Below are 16,553 nucleotides of genomic sequence, written 5' to 3' on the forward strand. Positions count from 1 at the left end.
CTCCTGCATCCTCTTTTCTGTGTTTTGCTGCCATCAAGAAGTTACATAAATATTCCCAGGGCATAATCAGTCAGGCAGTCCATCTTGTCCTCTAGGCTGGCTGTGAGGTCATTCCGGGAAAAATGAAGGCTTTAGAGGATCAGGCTATGCATTGCAGGAAGCATTAACAAAAGGTATCTCCTCATGTGCTCAGATATATTTTACTGAAATGATAAAAATCATTTCTCAAATTGCAAATGTTGGACTTGATCTATCTGGGCTCACAAAGATTGAGAAAACGTGATTGTGTTTCTGGACAGATTCTTGCTTCTGGTTCATCTTTTCAAACTCCAGAATGATGAGAGGAAAATGAAACTCTTGTTTCATTCCTTCCCATTTCAGTATTAAGAGTATATGAATCAATTTCCTTTAGCTATGTTTATACTCAATTTGGCATTTATTTTCTTTTATGATAGGTCAACTTATTTTTATAACAACGATTTTACACCTGGATTTGCTGTGTTTTAAACACACATACATCCTTCTTTTTCCCTCAAAGGCAAGCACTGAGAAATCTCCCTGTGTACTATCTTCTTGAATATAAGATCAAGTAGACACGGGCTGAAAGATAGTCCTGTTGTTTACTGCATCCTCTTTAAGATACAGATCAATTTGCAGGTAGAAAGAAATGTTAAGCTAAGCATTGAGAATCTATCCTTATTCCTGTAAAAAGGGAAAAAGAAACAGAGGAAGAAACTGACAGGAAGTGTTTTGGGAGAGGAAAGGTAGAGTTTTAGAGTTAGAAAGCCCTTACAGGATGAATCATTGAAGAAAATACAATTGGGTGTTAGTGCCCAATTTTTGGTATTTGTTGCAGTAATGGATTGTGTTGATAATGTGTTTCAGTCATGCTAGAGCTGGAACTTTGAAATATATCTCTATGTTTATAATAATGCCCCTTAAAATTTAAGACCTAACACAATGTTACCTAGAAATTTCCATACACTATAAACAGACATATGGTTAGTCAGGTAGATGGTACCCTAGTAGATCCACGGAGATAGGTTGTGTGTTTATTACACACATAGGCACCTTGGTGCCTACTGGAAGTATGGCAGGTGCTCAATAACCCTTCATTGAAAGAATGGATGTTATTAGCTCAGAGTCCTTGATGTTATTATGTTATTATGCTCCAGGTCACTTTTGTCTGCTGGCAAGGAGAGCACTGAGGACCACGGAGGTTGTGACCCACTCCGGCTGCCCTAGTTAACCTAGAAGAATCAGGATTAGAATCTAGGTCTCCTCAAATAAATTTCTGAATATTCACTTAAATCTTTTTTTTTTCACTCTGATCCCTGCATTGCAAAAGCAAAACCATAGCTGAGAAGTACATTAGATCATGTTACAAAGCTATATTTGAATTTCTTTATTTTACAATATACTGTAAGAAATAAAAACTATGGAAAAAAATGTAATGGTAGTAGTACTGGTTCATGGATTGTGTATTCCTACATGTAGCAGCCATATCTAACAAATGCTATGCTCTATTTTCCAAGTTTTATTTTTCTCGGTCTTGTAGCTCCCTTGGATTTTACTGTAGTAACAGTGTCATCATGTAGTTTTCTTGGATTAAAAAATGATACCAGCATTTTGAACAAGGAAACTAAAAAAAAATCATTTTATTTTATTCTAAATTAAGGTATAATTTACATGCAGTAAGATTCACTGCTTTTAGTATGTAGTTCTGTTGAGTTCAGGCATGCATTCAGGCATGTAACTAACTACTACCACAGTCAATACATAGAACAGTTCTACCACCTTAAAAAAATTTCCCCAAGCCCCATTGTAATCAATCCTTTCTCTCAACCCTAGCCCTAGTAGCCACTGACCTGCTTACTGTCCCTACAGTTTTGCCTTTTCTAGGATGTTACAGAAATGATATCACCCAGTGTATCATCTTTTGAGACTATCTTCACTTAGCATAATGCATTTGAGATTCACCTACTTTGTTGCAAGTATCAGGAGTTCATTCCTCTTTTTTGTTTTTTTTAAAGTGTTCTAAGTCATTTATTTGTTTATTTATATTGAAGTATAGTTGCTGTACAATATTATGTTATAGGTGTACGATATAGTGATTCACAATTTTTAAAGGTTATACTCCTTTTGTAGTTATTATAAAATATTGTTATATCCCCTGTGTTGTACAATATATCCTTATAGCTTATTTAATACCTAATAGTTTGTACGTCTTACTCCCCTACCCCTATGTTGCCCCTCCCCCTTCCCTATTCCCTATGGTAACCACTCGTTTGTTCTCTATATCTGTGAGTCTGCTTCTTTTTTGTTATATTCACTAGGTTGTTGCATTTTTCAGATTAATATCTAGCATATAGAAATAGCTTATTCAACTCAACATCAGAAAAACTAACAACTCAGTTAAAAAATGGGCAGAAGACATGAATAGACATTTTTCCAAAGAGGAAATGCAGATGGCCAACAGGCACATAAAAAGATGCTCAACATCGCTAATTATCAGGGAAATGCAAATCAAAACCACAAAGAGCTCACACCTGTCAGAAAGGCTATCATCAAAAAGAACAGAAATAACCAAAGTTGGTGAGGATGTGGAGAAAAGGGAACCTCCTATGCTGTTGGTGGAAATGTAAATTGGTGCAGCCACTGTAGAAAACAGAATGGAGGTTTCTCAAAAAACTAAAAATAGAACTATCATATATGACCTAGCAGTTTCATTCCTGGGTATATATTAAACAAAAACTAAAACATTAAATCGAAAAGATACATGTACCCCAATATTCATAGTAGCATTATTTACAATTTGGAAGCCATCCCTTCCTACCGCAAGAGATTCAGACGTCGTGGGCTAAGGCGGTGGGGATTGCTAGATGATGGAGAAGTTCTCTCTGGCATCAAGAGATGAAGCGAGTCTGCAGAAAGCTGCCCTCTGGAGCATCAGAGAAACTGGTTGGGGAATAAGCCCCCTTGGGGCCAGTTGCCATACCAGAGGAAGGGAAAAATCACCCTAGGACTGAGAAAATAAGCCCCTTTCTATGCTATTTCTTCCAGTGTCCCTCTTTGTCTATTGACAAAGCCTAACATTGTGCCAGCTAACAAGGGAGAGATGTTCCCAGGGATTTTGCTTCACTCTAAAAATGCAGGACAAAGAATTGTGGATTTGGAAGAAGCAAGACATTGATAACTGGCACCTGTGCCAAAATAAACTAGTTGCAAATATACAAGGTATCTTAGGAGACTTGTCCACATAACAGCTAGAAAACTGGATATAGAACAATCTTCCCTGAAGACTTCACTGAAGAATCTTTCCTCGCCTCTCCCAGCTAGTATCTAGTGGCCCAGGTATAACTCAAGTCTCTGCCTCGATCTCTGTGTGGGCTTCTCTCTGTGTCCTCTCATCTTGTAAGGAGGCTCACCCTAAATCCAGGATGATTTGATCTTCAGATCCTTAACTAATTACACCTGCAAACATCCTCTTCCCAAATAGGGTCACAAGTTCTGCGTGGACACAGATTTTGATGGACATGTTCAACCCACCACAATCATTATACACAATTCAATTGCATTTGTACCTACTAACAATGAGCACTTGGAAAATATAATTTAGAAACTCATTTATAATCACAACTAAGAATAAATTCAGTAATGAATGCGCAAGTCCCTTATACAAAAATCTACCAAACATTGTTGGGAGAAGTTAAAGAAGACCAAATAAATGGAGAGATAGACCGTGGTAGCTTGAGGTGATCATATCAATGGTTGGCTTGTGGCATAAGGAAAATTTGGGGTGATGTAAATGTTCCAGGTTTGATGGATATGGTAAATATATACATGTGTATAAAAATTTCGTTGTTCTATGCACTTTAAATGGGTGCATTATATTTTATGTAAATTATAGGATTATGTGGTTTATTAAAAAAATCCAAACAACCTGATAATAAATAATCTCAGCATCCAGTGTTGAGAATGACTGCTAGACTGTGTGTTCTTCACAAGAGAATGGGACTTGAGAAAGTGCAGACATTTTTAACTCCTTATTAGAGGCTTGTGGCTGGGGAAAAGGACGCCAATTTGGGTGATGCCTGAACCACTTCTGTCTTCCTCCAAAGCCCATCCTGAGTACATAGCACTGTGTGTTATGCTCCCTATTTTCCAGATTGTTTCTTCTTGCACATCACTCTGTAATTGTTTGCCTCTGTGTCCCTAATAGACTGGGAAGAACGCCTTCATTTAATCTCTTGTTTTAGGCACCTGAAGTGATTGGCCCTAGGTCAGTGTCTGCAAATTTATTAGCTCACGATACAGAAAGATCAGGGCTGTGCTTAGGAATTTGGATTAACACCTGCAGGACCTACTGGCTATCACACTACTGTTTGCTCCTAATATGGTTTCTAGCAGAACATTCAGGTCAAGTTGAAATAAGAAAGAATCAAAGTAACAAAGGGTAGAGTAAATTGTTTAAATCTCAAACTGAGTTATTTCTGGTTCAGTTTCGAGTTCTAGGGGATGATCTTTATTAGTCCTTTGATATAATCTAAACCAGCCATTCCATTTTGGGGGAAGAATCAGTGTTAAACTTGCCAGCACAGAAATTCTTTGCCACAGTTAGCCTCACATTTGATACCTCTTAATCAGGTTATAGCAATGGGTTATACCTGAGCAGGAAAACTGCTCAGGGGTAGAAGCTACTAATACGCATTTGTTCTATTTAGCTGTATTTTCCCCTATAACTTTGTGTTCTAGAACCTGCAGTGATTGCTTATTCCCTTCTGGGGAAGTTCAGAGTTCTGACTTCATCTGTGGGGTCTCATGTGACTGGAGAGGGGGGAGGGTCTAAATCTCTTGGAAAACACACAAGCACCTATTTTCTAGCACTGTATTATACCAGCAGGGAGGTGCTCTTTATAGTTATAAACCCTGCATTACAGTTGAAACTCTGCATTACTTTGGGAAAAAAGAGAAATTGCTTTACTTGAAACGTCCAATTGAGCCAAATGTTTTGACCTCCAGTATAAAAATCAGAGTGGTCGCCGACATTTTGTTGTCTAACAGCTGTTTCTCCTCTTTGTTAACGACACCCTGATTCTCTTCAGGTTGCAATTAACCAGCCCCAGGTGAGGCTGATTTACAACCAGATGGAGGTGGCAACCCCATCCCTTTATCCACTGATTGGTCTAAGTGTGAGCATGTGGCTTACTTCTAACCAATGAGAAGTAACGGGGAATCTGCTGGGGAGGGTTTTAGGAAAATGCTCTTCTGTTGCGTTTGAGAACTGCACGAAGAGAGCACTGCACGAAGAGAGCGCTGCGCGACGGGGAGCTGCTTTTCTTCCCTTCTTTCTTTCTGCCTTGGTGCCAGCTCCTGGAATGCATTCCCTGCCCTTGTGCTCCCTTAGGGAGACCATGTCCTCACCCCTCATCTCTCAACGGGATATGCTGCTTGCAGAGGGCAGCCAGCCAAGCTCTAAGGAGAAGGGTAAGCAAATACACCTCTCGGGCCTCACGTTCTGGTCTGGCGTTTTTGCGTTATCGCACCAATCCTACTACTTCAAACTTATTGTTACATGAGGAAGTGGGATAACGTTCTCATTTCAGCTTCAAATGATCAAGTATTTTGTTACTTGCTGTGGAGAACATTCTGACCTCCGATGCGTTGGTTAATACAGACTGTTGGTTTCCTCCTCTCCTTCCCTCCTTCTATAAAACAACGTCAGCCTCATTGCAGTGATTACAACTGAGTTTCAAGCAAGAGTTAAAGTTGCTACCTCTTTGCAAGTTTTTAATATTCTTGAGAATCTTTAGAAGATGGAGTCGGTTCAAAGTAATTATCTAATTATGCATTTCTTGGGTGTCTGTTCTCACTCAGTGAAGATATGTTAAAATAATGAGGCCTGAGGCCATTGTTTATTTTTAGTGCTTACATTTAAACATTGTTTTTCATGTCCTTAGAGTCTGAAGTAAAAAGGAAGAAATAGAGAACTGAATAATTAGAGCCTGATGTTTCACTTGGTGTTAGCAAGAATGTGCTTATGTGTTTTCCAATCAAGGCAACTTTATAAAGTACTTAAACAATACCTTTACTTTGCTCTTATTTCATGTAATGTTTGTTCCATGATTTATTTTTCTTTTATTTTTAAGGAAATGCACTAACTTTCTTTATAGACCCCTATAAGTAATTTACATCCTGACAAATGACTGCCTGGTGTGCAAAGAGCAGAGTATAGGTGGGGTTGGGCCACTCATTACTCTGACTTGCTGGCAGCCCAGCTGCACCTGGAGGTCCAGGTGAAAAATCTTTCTTCCTCATTATGTATGCTCAAGTACCTTTTGAATATTTCAAAGATTTATTTTTCTGCCAGGTATAGATGGCCCCCATTGATACCTTAAACCCTAGTCAGAAAGCTACAGGGCCCTTCGTATTGCTATTAAGATGGAGTTGTTTATACTAAAATGCATTGTTTTATTTTTCTCCTCTTTGGTACGTAGGCCCTTTCTTCAGGTAGCTAGAGTATTTCCGCAATATGTAGTGTGTCTGTAAATACTTCATTACTGCAAACAAAAATAGCTTGTACTCTTTTTGTGGGTCAGGGTAACCAGTGGCTTTGTGAGCATCCCCAAAGCTCCTTAAGGGTAGTTGATTAATTAGGGAGTTGAAGTGGAGATCACAATGATGTTGGTTTGATGCTTCTTTGCTCAGGTTTCTTTTGGAGGAAACCTTCAGAATTACTTAATGTGTACTTAAGTCCTAGTCTCTGACCACATGGACTTCCATACTAATTATGACTCAGAGGCTTGTACTTACAGATCTCACACAGATTAAAAATATTTTAAGAGAATTTTTTTTAATTATCCAGTAAAAAATGCAGAGTAATATCCCTGATAAACTTTATAATTTTTTTAGTCCCTTATCTCTAAAGAGTATCTTTATTATACTTAGTGTTTGCAATTTGAATCTTGTATTAATCTTTTAAAGTTTTCATTGACTTTATACCTGAATATTAACTACTTTAGGCTAAAATGGAATGGTAGTCTTTATTTCTGATGTCTAAGCATCTCTAATCTCTTTTCTCTTAAAAAGGGCCATTAGTTTCCAAATAAAGTAGTGGTAGAGGCTGAGATTATGGGCAAGAATCCCCAGAATACTAAACACGATAAGTGTTTTCTAGTGAAGCTGGAGAGGCTGTGCCAATGGTTTTAGATGGAAAATGGAGAGTTGGATTTTACCAGATAGAATGGAAGAATTTAGTAAAATGAGAAAGAAATTCTAAGAGATGAGGTGATGATGATGTAAGAATTTTCACTTTTAACCTTATTCTTATATATAATTCAGTGTTTAACAAAGTACCTCATGGGGGCTTGAGATAGAGGCAACATACTAAGTAGTACAAAGGTATTTCAATATTTCAGAAGTGGTTACAGTCCTTCCAAAGAATGCCAGCTAAATAGTTGCACTGCCTTCTTGTAGTAAGCATCCCACATTGCTGAGAGCTCAGAACTTGGTGCACAACAGAACACAGGGTGCTGACACCTCTGCTCTAACTGTATCTCTTTTGATTTCTGAGCAAATAAATGCTTTGTTTTTAGCCTGCATTATTATTTTTGTTGGCTTTCTGGTCTACACAAAAGTTGATCTTGTTTTTTTGTCATCGTTATAATTTTAAAAAACCTATTAAGGCGGGGTTGGGTAAGTGTTGAAGGTATAAATTCAAAAATACCAGACTAAGAGTGTTCTAGTTTTAGAGTATCTGGTTGTACATTTAGGAAATAAACCCATTTTGAGTTTATTTTTGTATATGGTATTAGAGAATGTTCTAATTTCATCCTTTGACATGAGGCTGCCCAGTTATCCCAGCACCACCTATTGAAGAGACTGTCTTTTCTCCATTGCATATTCTTGACTCTTTTGTCATAGTTTAATTGACCAAACTAAATGGAAATCTCCTTGACTGTATCTTTTTATTATATAATATTAGCTTTCCTGTCGGTGCTATATGTTTGGGGGCAAAATCATTTCCCACTTCAGAGTCAACTTAACCTGACAACTCATTCTCTCCTCAGACCACTCCTATTTTGCTACCCTTCTCACTGGTTCACCAAAATGGCAGATCTCCGAAGACTCCCACCTCCCGAGCCAACAGATAATTTTAAGTCCTCTTCCGTGTACTCCCAGCAGCATTTAACCACTTGACCTCAACTCATCCTCAAAAGGCTCTCTTCTGTTAGCTTATGGACACCCTGTTCACACTTTTCCTCCTACCTCTCTAATCATTCCTTTTTAGTATTCATTGTTAGTTTCTCCTTTTGTTCTCAACCATTTTCCCCTCAAGTGATTCTAATTACTTCCTCTCCTTAACACTATAGTCTCCTATCTCACAAATTCATATAGAAGTCTTCTGAGCTTCACATTTTTGTACCTAACTCCCCTGTATGACACTTGTGTTTAGGTGACTCCAAATAATTTTGATCTTAATATACCTGAAACTGAACTTTTAAATTTTTTAGTTTTGGATTTACTCTTCTTCCAGGCTTCTGTATCTCAGTAAATTCCACCAATATCCTTATATTTGATCCTGCTAGAAATGAAGGAATCTACCTTGATGCCTGTTTCCCCCATACCCTCATATAAATCCATGACCACATTCCATAGGTTTTGCTGCCAAAGTATATTTGGAATGTGGCCACTGTATCCACTGCCACGACGAGTTTACTGAAAACTAAAAGTGTGTCCCCTTTAGCCACTACATCAGCTTCCTATTTGGTCTTTCCTCTTCTAATCTTGTCAAATTGGAATCCATTCTCCACAAACCTAGGCAAAGAAATATATTTGAAATAGAAATCAAATTTTGTTATCTCCTTCTGGGTAACTGTGTTCTCCCAAGGGGTAAGCACCAAGGTACAATTAAATGTATGTGGATTTTATTGGGCAAACACTTTTTTAAAATTAAAAAAAAATTTAATGATTGAAGTACAGTCAGTTTACAATGTTGTGTCAATTTGTGGTGTACATCATACATATACATACATATATTCCTTTTCATATTGTTTTTCATTATAAGTTACTACAGGATATTGAGTACAGTTCCCTGTGCTATACAGAAGAAATTTACTATTTTATATATATTAGGATCTGCAAATCTAAAACTTCCAATGTATTAGGGAAACCCTTAGAAGAAAAAGTGGGAATGGAGCTGGGAAAGGTTAAAGGTTCATCAGACTATGATACAGGCTGATTCCAAGAGGAGAGAAGGAAAGAAGGTTGAGTATTAGCATCTAAAGACTGTGCTCAGTCTGATGTGTCAAGGCTGTAGAAGTGCCTTTGAGTCAAAATTGCCTCTCAAGAGTCTGTGTCTCTCAGGAATTGATCTGCTTTATGTGTGTTGTTCACTTGGTCGTGGCTTGAAGCAGCCTGTGGGAAGTGTGGCCTTAGGGTATATACTGTTGTGGATGTTACCATGTCACAGCTGGGATCTTTGAACAGTGATGCCACCTAGAGTTGGAGAACTGTGAGGCACATTCTCATGGCCATCTGTGTTAGTTTCCTTGGGCAGCTGTAACAAGTTACCACAAACTGACTTAAAACAACAGAAATGTATTCTCTCATAGCTCTAGAGGCTAGGATACCAAGATCGAGATGTTGGCAAAGGTTGGTTCCTTTTTTTTTTTAATTTAATTTAATTTTTATTTTTTTAACATTATAAACTTTTTTATTGAGTTATAGTCATTTTACAATGTTGTGTCAAATTCCAGTGTAGAGCAAAATTTTTCAGTTATGCATGAACATAAACACATTCATTGTCACATTCTCTTTTGCTGTGAGCCACCACAAGATCCTGTATACATTTCCATTGGTTCCTTCTTGAGGGAGGGGGAGGAAACCATTCCATGCCTCTCTCCTAGTGTCTGGTGGTTGCTGGCAATGTTTGCATTCCTGGGCTCTTAGATATATGATTCTAAAGCCTGGCCCCATCTTCATACTGCCCCCTCTGTTTTTGTGTCTTCATGTGTCCTCTCATCTTATAAGGACAAAAGTCATTGAATTTAGGGCTAATCCTATCCTAGTATGACCTCGTCTTAAGGAATGACATCTACAAAAGCCCTATTTCCAAATAGGTCACATTCTGAGGTTCAGGATGGACATGAATTTATGGGGAAACTTAATCTATTAAATTGATGCACATCCATCCTTAAAACTTAATAGAACACAAATACATTAAAATGAGTGAGTTTTAATGAAGATGAGTATTATATAAAAGTTGTCATTGGGATGATGTAGGAAGGAAAGGGAATGCCTCAAGTCAGCGGAAATGTGAGAAAAGAGGCTCTGGGTGTCCTAGAGATGGAGTATGATGTTCTACTGGAGTGGAAGAGATGCTTCAGAGTGAAAATATACAGAGCCTGACAGCTGATGAAATAGAGGAAGTGAGGGAAAAGTTTAAATGCTTGATCTGATTGACGGGCAGTAGTGGAAGAGGAAAGGATGTTGAGTAAGACAGCAAACTGGTAAGTTCTTAGCAAAGAGATAAGTTAAATTTGGGGCATTTTGACTTTGTGGAGGTGGAAAGAACAGGTAAGTAACATGTTTTAAGGTTGAAGATGTTGGAATCATAATGAAGGAGCTCCCTGAGAAAGGAAGGGTTATTACTAATCTTACCAGTCTTGGATTAGAGATAGTTAATATCCCTTTTCCCTAGACATACAGGCATGTTTCTGAATGGTGAAAATCCTCTTTGTCCTTCTGTTCATAGCACATCTCTGAAACAAGCCAAAGCAACAAACACGAACCAGTCACTAAACTGGGGATAGGAATTCAGGGTTCCTATAAAACAGTAAAATGGTGTTCCTGTTCTTGAAGAGCAAAGTATCCTGGGCATGAGTCAGAGGAAGCAGAAATACAGGCACTTTAATTCCTTATATGTCTGCACTATGGAATAGTGCAGACTCTGTATAGTGCAAACCCTAAAAATCTGCTCAGTAAATTTCAAGCAAAGAAAAGCTCAGTTGCCCTTCGGATGTGTACATTGCACAAAGTTGAGCTGTTTGGCAACATTTTCTTTCACAGTACTTTTATGCTCTCAATCAAAGCAACGTCTAAGAGTTTCTCAGCCTTAGCACTATTGATATTTTGGTGTGTGTTTCAGGGGCGGGGGGTGTGCTGTCCTGTGCATTGTAAGATGGTTAGTAGCATCCCTGACACTACCCAGTAGATGCCATTAGCAAACCCCCTTCGCCCTCTGCCACCCAGTGGTGACAGCCAGCATTTTCTCTAGACGTGGCTAAATGTCCCATGAGGACAAAATCACCCCTGGTTAAATCTTAGCTGTCACATTAAAGATATACTTTGCAGAGTAAGAGCTCTTAAAATGATAACGTAATGAAGGAAATCGGCTAGATAAATTACATATCAAGCAAGGAGGATTTGACTTGAAAGCTCTGAATACTGCCAGCTTTGCTAATGACGGCTGTATTGCAGCCAAGGTGCAATGGCTATACTTGAGAAGTCTCTCAATCACCAGCCAGGTTTTGGAAGAAGGATACAACAACAAATGGCTGCTTCTTTCTCATCTCCTGGACCTTAGATTCCATTGAGAAACTTTCAATAGGGAGATTACCTGATTGCTATCTATGACCACAAATGGATGCCTAAGAATTGTCAAATTAGTCTATTTCACGTGCCATCTTGTTTGTAGTTTGCTAAATGTCTTGGATGAAATCTCTGAAGGTTGGAAAAGCCCAGGAAGGCTTTTTGATGTAACTCAGCTCTCTTACTGCTCAGTCTCATTAACATAAATGTAATTGACACCTCCTACTTATTACCAGTATTGAATGTTGGGTTTTGAAAGATTTTCTGAGTTGCAGCTGGGATTTCTCGGTAAGATTTGTCGGTATTTTTTTTCTCTCACTTAGAGTCTCATCACAGCAGGTTTTCTCTCCCAACATTATAAGTTCAGTGGAGCTAGCATGCTTTCTCCTTCCTAATTCTCTTTAGCTTTTATTTGTAGCTTTGTTCTGTGGGGATTCTGAGCCTACAGCGAGTAAAGTGTGGCAGATATCAAAACTGCTGACACTTTTTCCGAGCAGATTGAGAGAGCAGCCAAATTTCAGGGCTGTGCTTAATTTGAAAAATTGGTTAGGAAGTCTTGCATGCAGGGAAGCATCTGGGATGTTTGAAAAACAGCACTGGTTTTCTGAGCTGGAAAGAGGAGGCTGTTGACCAGAGAGAAATGAAACAGGGCATGCTGTTAGGCCTTCAAGCATTTTTTTTTCCCTCACTTTCTTCCTTTTTTTTTTTTTTTTTTTTTTAGCACATATCTTCTGCTCCTTTTATCATTGAAGGGCTTTAAACTATCATCATGCATCCTCCTATCTCTCTGAACTTGACGGGAGGAGAGTAACTAGAGAGGCTCAGATGCAAGAGTACCTGGCACAAGGTGCCTGTCGTCCATCACACTTACTCCCCACTGCTGTTACAAATGCTAAATGGCAGCGTCAGAAGACTTCTCCCCGTGGTGTCTCCAGCAGGAGTTTCCTTGACTGTATAGTAATCAGACGTGACCAGATGGTGATGAGTCCGGGAATACTTTCTGAGAGGATGCTTTTTAATCATTCCTGCTAGGCTTCCTAATTCTACATGGACCAATCAGCTTTAGGCTGTGCAAATTAGAAGAAATCTCATGGTTTGGATTAAAAGATGGTTACCAATTGTAAATTGCCCAGAGTTCAATGGAAGGCTAATTTTCCCTGTCTGCAGTCATTTTAGTTTAAGTGGCTGGCATGACAGATTGTGACAGATTGACAGCCATTGTCTAGAGACCTGATTCTGTAGGCTTGGATCTTGTTGGTGCCTCTGTATACATTTAGCCTATATCAGAAAGATCACTACTAGGGTCTTAGGTCTGTCTTTTACTCCCATACACCCTGAGGTTTGAGCTTCTGAGTGAGCATTTGAAGTTCATGATTGTGGGTGTCCCAGGTATCACTCAGATCCCTCTTCAGAGTCAGTCTGCTCCTTTGCAGAGCTGTTGGCTGCTCTTGGAGAAGGGAGCTGCTTGATCACTTGACCGCATTGGTCTCCTTGAGGCACTCGTCTCCAGGGATTGGGCTAGGCAGGGTACAAAGGTCCTTTGCTCAATCCTGGATAGCTCTAAATGACCAACCCCCCTCCAGAGTTCCATCGGGGGTTAGCTGAGGCCCCTGAGGAAACTGTCCTGCAGGCCAGCGTCTCCCCAGGCCCAATCTTGCTGCTCTTATTCCGGCACAGTTTCCCCTTAGAACACTCCTCAGATAGCTTCCTGCACACACATCTCTGTCTCAAGAGTCTACTTCTGGAATGCAAACTAAGGCAGCCACTTAGGGAAAAAACAAGCAGTGAATGTTGTGACCTCTCTTCATTTCAAAGACATCTCTCAGTTGCAGCCTAAGAATGATTTATCAGAACGTGATGGTATTTGTCTTTTAATGCTAGAGGTAAGTGACTTTTTTCCATTAAGTAAAACGTTATGATAATCGGGCAGCAAACATTCATCAGGCATCTTCTTCTTGCTAGTTATTGGGCCGGATGCAGGCAACATAAAATAATTGGACTGTGAGCTCCTCAGGAGCAGAGACCCTGAGAGAAGGTAGTATAACCCCTTCCCCGCAAACCAATAATAGACTGTAACAAGAGGAGACAGTGGAGTAATACACACAGAGCCAAATGACATTTGCAGCTTCTCACCATCCATCCCCTCATCCCTCCTGCTTCTGGGCCCCCTGTCTCAGAGCTGTTCAGGATAGTGGTGCCTCCCATATTCTTAATTCTTTTATTACTTAGAAATATACTAATTTTGTGCTTGCTGGTCTTAACTTACTCTCGATTACAAAAATGCCATTATATGTTCTACAGCTTTTTAGAGATTCTGCTCTGTCTTGGAATGAACATTTCATTTCAGTGCAAACATTCCTTCTACTCTGGTCCATCATTACAGTTTGGTAGGACAAAAATTCTACTCCTGTTGATTATGCACCATGTTCAAGTTCTTTATGAAAATCTTTGTCTAAATTTGTGTTTAAGTTTTAAGTTGAAGTTCGGTATTTTGGCAGATATGTTTTGGAGAATTCTGTCATCTATTTTATATCATTAACTTGATGTTTTCAGTGGGAGTGAGACTTAGAACTACTGAAGGCTATTTAGGATGGAAACTGTTGAGTGTAAGAAGTTATAACTCTCCTCAGATTCTACTGCAATTCTATTCCTAAGTTAGTTATGTGAGCACATTTGAAAGGAAGTTGTGTATGTTTAGCATATTTAATGTAGGCAACACAGACATTCAAATGAATTTGTCAATAAAGAAAAGCTGAAGAGTATCATTTTGTCAGATTAATGAGTAAAAAGGGAAATGCTGTCCTTTAGATTTGCTGAACTTTTTTTTTTTTTTTTGGTTAGGTGTTACTTGTTGACCACACATTACAAGTAAGAATCATTTTTGACTTCACATTAAAAGGAATCAGGTGTGCAGAATGGATTGGGTGGAAGCTGACCAACCACCTTTTGAAGCGGTAAAGGAAGGTGCATTTTCTATGTGAGTGCGTTCCCCTAGCAGAGTCTGCATGATGATCTTGATGATCATAGGTACTCAGTTGTTATTTCAAAGTAAGCAGCGCAGTATGGCATCCTAGTGAGTTAAGGCTTCGGTATTTTTTTTTTTTTTATTTATTATCTCTCCCATGATTTTTCAACGCACTGACACATCTTATGTTGCCTGCCTTGCTTCTGGCTTCTTAACGAATGGGAGCTGGTCTGGGCACTCAGCCCTTTATTGCTGGAGACATCCTGCTGATTGGGAGAATGTGGTCAATTGCAAACTGTCCTCTCAGGTTAGGGGTCTGATGCCAGACTCCTGAGGCGTTCCTTTACTGAGCGTCAGGCACAGCAAGAGGATGGTAGGCGTGGGACAGGGAACAGGGAAGAGAGGATGAAATGTTGGAGGAGAGAGACTGCTAGGTCCAGGCTCAAAGTAATCACCTGATAGGCAGCAACAACTATCAAGTCTTTCAGCTACAGCTCACGAATAAGTGACTCTATTTCTTTTTTGAGTATAAATCTAGACTCGTTAGGACCATCCTGAACATGCTTCTGTAAACCCAGACCAACCTTTTTGTATTAGTTGACCCTATTCTATGTAATTTGACACTATTTGTCTATTCTGTGTCCACTGACTCAGTTTCCCTTTATACAGTTTACCTCAGAACATACCTTTGGACCTACTTCTTCAGTCTTTCCTGTAACACAGAATTTTCCCTGATTGTGGGCCATGCTCTGAAGGTAGCACTGGAGATGACTTTAGATGACTCACAGAACATTAAATAATACACCATCACAGAGTGAAAATTCAATTGTGTCTCCTTTTTAATTTTTTTAAATTGAAGTGTAATTTACAGTGCTAGTTTTAGGTGAACAGCAAAGCAACTGAGTTATACATACACATGCATATATATTTTTTCTTTTCAGGTTCTTTTCCATTATATGTTATTATAAGAGATTGAATATAGTTCCCTGTACTACACACAGTAGGTCCTTGTTGTTTATTTTTTATATAGCAATGTGTATTTGTTAGTCCCAAATTCCCAGTTTATCCCCAACCCTGCCCTTTCTCCTTTGGTAACCATAGTTTGTTTTCTGTACCCATGAGGCTGTTTTTGGTTTGTAAATAGAATTTGTATCATTTAAAATTTCACATATGTGATATCATATGATATTTGTGCTTTTAAAATTATTTTTAATTCATACTTTAAATTGAGGCAAGTGTGTCTTTACAGTCTTGCTAAAAAGTCTTTATTTTCACAAAGAAAGAACAACTCTCATGCTGAAGCATGTGAAATTTCATAGATAATAGTATTGGATTAAATACAGACGTTTAAAATTGTAATTATTTAAAGACTATTTTTAGAGCAGTTTTGGGTCCACAGCAAACCTGAGAGGAAGGTGCAGAGATTTTCCGTATACCTCCTGCTCCCGGACAGGGATGGTCTCTCCTCTACTATAAACACCCCCACCAGATTGGTACATTTGTTACAACTGATGAACCTACATTGACACATCAGTACAGTTTAACTTTATGGTCATTTTCGACTTGTTATATTGAGTAATACTAGTTTTCTTTTGTAGTAGTGATGTAAAGTTTTGTTTCAAAATAAAGTAAAAGAAATAATGCTGGTTCAAAGAAAACTATGAAATAAACAGTGATGCAGGTGGCATGCTAACATGGCAAAAGTCCTGAAGTCCTTGAATAACTGGAATTTGAAAACAGACTTTTTTTTTGTTTTGCTTTTGCTTCTCTGAGTAGGATTCTTGAGTGAATCCCTTCTGTTTCTGTGGCTTTAAATACTGCCAGTGTATTGAACTCTCTCAAATACACATTTGTCTTCTGAGATTGAGGGTCATTCTGTAAGTGTCCACAGGCTCACCTGATCAAATGTGAATTCATGTTCTTCCTAATGAAACCCTTCCTCCTCCAGCATTCCCACTCACGGCTAGTGGCATCCTTCCTCGCTCTCCCCCAAGGC

Source organism: Camelus ferus, chromosome 7 (genome assembly GCF_009834535.1).
Source record: "Camelus ferus isolate YT-003-E chromosome 7, BCGSAC_Cfer_1.0, whole genome shotgun sequence".
Classification (NCBI taxonomy): domain Eukaryota; kingdom Metazoa; phylum Chordata; class Mammalia; order Artiodactyla; family Camelidae; genus Camelus; species Camelus ferus.